Source organism: Manis pentadactyla, chromosome 18 (assembly GCF_030020395.1).
Source record: "Manis pentadactyla isolate mManPen7 chromosome 18, mManPen7.hap1, whole genome shotgun sequence".
Taxonomy (NCBI): Eukaryota; Metazoa; Chordata; class Mammalia; order Pholidota; family Manidae; genus Manis; species Manis pentadactyla.
Genome location: NC_080036.1, coordinates 1,067,779 through 1,071,741, shown reverse-complemented (window position 1 = coordinate 1,071,741; position 3,963 = coordinate 1,067,779). Strand labels below are relative to the sequence as shown.

Below are 3,963 nucleotides of genomic sequence, written 5' to 3'. Positions count from 1 at the left end.
GTAAGAGTCCCTGATCTTTCTTTGGGTGGCCAGTTTTCTGAGAATCTAAAGAAATCTGGACTTCTTTAGAAAAATGGACATAAATATAATTTTTTTCATAAAATAGATGGAATTTATGGACCCCAATAATATCATTGCTGGATCCTCCTCCAATTTTGTGAACTCCAGAATAAAAACTCCTAGTATGATGTAACAATATATCAAACTGATAATAAATAATAATGACATTAACATATAGGTATTCCTGGAGCTCCTTTCTTCCCTAGAGTTCCTGGAGGCCCAATATCTCCCTAAAAATGAAATAAAGGTCACATTTAACATTGTAAATTATCAGTTCATTCCCCTAAATTTCCCAACAATCCATTATGGAATGATAAGCCAATACCAATGTACCCAGGGTGCCTGCCTTCCCTTCCTCTACTATAAGACAGGAGCAACACAAGGTAGAAAACTCAAGAATCTAAAACCTTAAAGACCTGCGCCTAGGGTCTATGGATTACTAAGTCAAAGATCTTCATTAGGAAATCAAGAAGGACTCTGCCATTCTGTCAAAGGAAGACCTAGCTATTCACACAGGGCTGTTGAGGGGAGAAAACAGGGGGAAAACAATCAAGTGAAAACTTTTCTTATTTGTCATAGTTTGAGTTATGAGAGTGAATACAAGATAAGAAAAATGCAGGTCCATAATAATTTCATTTGGACTTCTATTTCTGACATTGTTGCTGACCAGATGCTCCAAGGGAGTCTCTGAATCCAGAACAAAACACCTTGGGGAGAGCAACCTCTGTGGGAGAGTGCTGATCATATTAAGAAACAGGAAAAGTCTTCAAAATATCTCTTATTTTAATAAAATATACTCTGGGTGGGGGCTATGTTTTTCAGGATTTGGAACTGTGCCCAAAGCTTGCTAGAGCTGGAGATGCAGGAGCCCAGAGTGCTGGAGGTGTCTGAACGCAAGCACAGCTTGTGGGAAGCTGACTGTGGTGCCAGTCATGGGGGAAGGGCAGTGGTGTTTCATACCTAGGATGACTCAGGGCTCTTAAAGGGGGCTGAGAATATACTGTACTCTGCATATGGATCGTGTGCAGCGTAGAAGGCGCTGTACTCTGAAACAGCAGCCACAGCTACCAGTGGCGGGCAGCTCTTCGGGCCGCAGTGAGGCTCACAGGACTCCTGTCAGCTAAGACAAGGCAATGAGCTCAAAGTCAACAATGAATAAAGAGGAGGCAGCAAGCCACAGGAGCAAGAGTCAGCAGGAGCGACAACTATGTGCAGACAGTAGAGTCATGTTAGCAAAGGAATTGAAGACTACATATGAAACTTAATAAGTCAAAAAAGAGAATCATGAAAGAAGACTGTTAGGACTGAAAATAAAACGAGACTATCAAAAATAAAAAGGTGTCATTTAAAATTTGAACTTTTGGAAATTAGAAATTTGTTTAAAAATTTTAAAAAATCAATTAATGGTTTCAACAGCAAATTAGACATAGTAAAGGAAAAAATAAGTACACTGGAAAATATATCCAAAAAATTTAACTAGAATATTAAGAATAAAGGATATAAAAAATAAAAAGCTGTTTAGAGATGCAGAAGATAAAAATAGAAAAAATAAAATACATCTAACTAGAATTCCAGGAAGAGGGAACAGAGAGAATAGAATAGATGTAATAGAGAGATAATGGCTGATATCTTCCAGAGTTAATGGAAATAACTCCACAGACTCAGGAAGCAAAATGAATTTCGACCAGGATGAATAAAGAGAAATCCATATTTAGATACATTGTAGTGGGTTTTAAGAACACTAAAAACAAAATACCTTTATAGAATTCCAAAGGAAGAACAGATCATTTACAAAAAAAATGATAATTAGATTAGAGCAGATTTTTTCATAGTTATCAGTGGAAGTCAGGAGACAATAAAAGACAACCCTCAAGGTATTAAGAGAAAATAGCAACCGTGGGCTGTATACCCTACAAAACTGCCTCAAAAGCAAGAGTAAAATATATTTATAATTAAATAAAAAATGGAAGTTTAATACCAAGATGACTGTACTAAAGGAACTTCAAAGATATAGTTCAGTTAATACTAAAATTATCCCAAAAGGATGGGCTAAGAGCACAAAACACAGAAGGAACCAAGTAAAAGCCTGTATATAAATCCACATTATCTGTATAAAATAACAAGAAAAAATAATTATGAGGGCAAAATAATAGCATCTTAAATTATGTCATATCTGAACAATTAACTGTTACCAAGAATGTGGCAAAAATGTATACTGTACGAAGACACATCACCACTTTACCCTGTTAATCGGCAGATCCAGGCCAAAATCTTCAACTTTCATGAAAACACCTTTTGTCCCATTAATGCTTGATTTCCAGAAAATCCTGGGATTCCCTTAAAAAGAAAGAAAGGAGGTTTTTAATTTAAAAAATTGTAGATGGTATCATTAGAGAATCATAGGTCATAACTGGATTTTTGGTAATGTTTGTTAAAAAGGCTTTCTAAAAGAGAAAGTATGAGGATATTAACCTTAGTTCTTTCAGACCAATGAAAGTGATAAAGCAAGGATATTTCATTTGAACACATCTATATGTTACTTACAATCAATAATGCAAGAAAACCTGTGAAATAATAGGAGCTCAGCTTCAGTACAACAGTTCCAAAGGCCTTCACCATCTCACAACCATAATTAAAAACTAATGAAACCAATCAATTCCTCCAAACTGAGTCCTGAACACTCAAGAATCTAACCTCTGGTGGAAGATACAGCAATCTTTCTCCCAATGATCCCTTCCTGAGAAAATCGGGAAGAATATGAACACCACGGTTTGTGGAGAGACAATAGGAGTCTGAATCTCTAGGTAAGATTCAGAGAAAATTAATGTTAATTGATAAATTTGAGAATAACAGTAGCACTTTTATTAATGGGAAAGCAGACCTATTATCAGTGATTCAATGCAATTATCAAAATGATCACTAATCACCCAAAACAGTGCTGGTATAATAAATTTTCACTTATTCATTTTTCTTAGATCTTTTCTTGATGATACTTCAGTTTAAATAATTAACATTGTCTGTTTTTGTATATTTCTATGGACTCTGGCAGAAAAGGGAACTAGAAAGACAAGGAAATTAGGCCCTGTCAGTACTTCTTTGAAAGCCCTCTGCATCCTCAGGGCTTTCAAAGGGCAGCAGTCCTCCCCAGGAAATCAGGGCCGGGGGAGCGATGCCATTGCTGATGAGATCAGGACCTTCTGTTCTGGGGGGTCGCCACTGTTTTGATTTCCACATTTCGACTTTATTAATACAATACCGATCAATGTGTTAGCCACAATTATAGTGCAAGATACACATAGTTCTAGTTTTAAATTCTAAACTTGAAACATAAAGTAGAAGTCAATTTGATTCTATTTGGTTCAAATCAGTTTACCACGGTGCTACAATCTTTGGAGAGAACAAAAGTTGTGAGCAATGACTGTTAACAAGGGGCTCAGTCGGGTTAAAAACACATTACCAAACTAGAGCAAAGTATACAACAATATAAAATTGTAAAGTATTATAAAACAAGCACAGCATACCCTATAAGCACTCTAAAACATAAAGCAGAAGTAACTGAATTATGAGTATAGTAGAGTGATATGAACTGTATCCTTCTGGAGCAGAAAATGCATATTCACAGTGCAATCAATTAAGATCAAGTTGTTAAAATAAAGGCCTCCATTTCAATAGACCATGATTTGGCATGAAACTACCTGTAACCAACTCTCATGCAAATACACACACACACACACAAACTCACTATACATTTAGATTAAGTTCTGAATTTAAAGTGTCTGTCTATAAAATATTATCAGATGTAAAGCGGCCATACATTGTTCTAAGCTGAAACTGGTATGCCTATGTGAATGCAGTATCTCTTGGTCCCAGGAATTCCTAAAGGAGTCATGCAATTGCTCATGA

At 36.0% G+C, this 3,963-nt stretch overlaps 1 long non-coding RNA gene across 1 annotated transcript; it reads right to left on the bottom strand.

Annotated features, from left to right (window-relative positions):
- Positions 1-235: 235 nt before the first annotated feature.
- Positions 236-2,682, bottom strand: LOC130681473 (uncharacterized). Its single transcript, XR_008994652.1, has 3 exons — positions 2,605-2,682; positions 2,303-2,397; positions 236-290 (listed from the first exon to the last, which is right to left on the bottom strand). It is a non-coding gene; the product is annotated as an uncharacterized LOC130681473 (long non-coding RNA).
- Between the last annotated feature and the right edge of the window lie 1,281 nt (positions 2,683-3,963).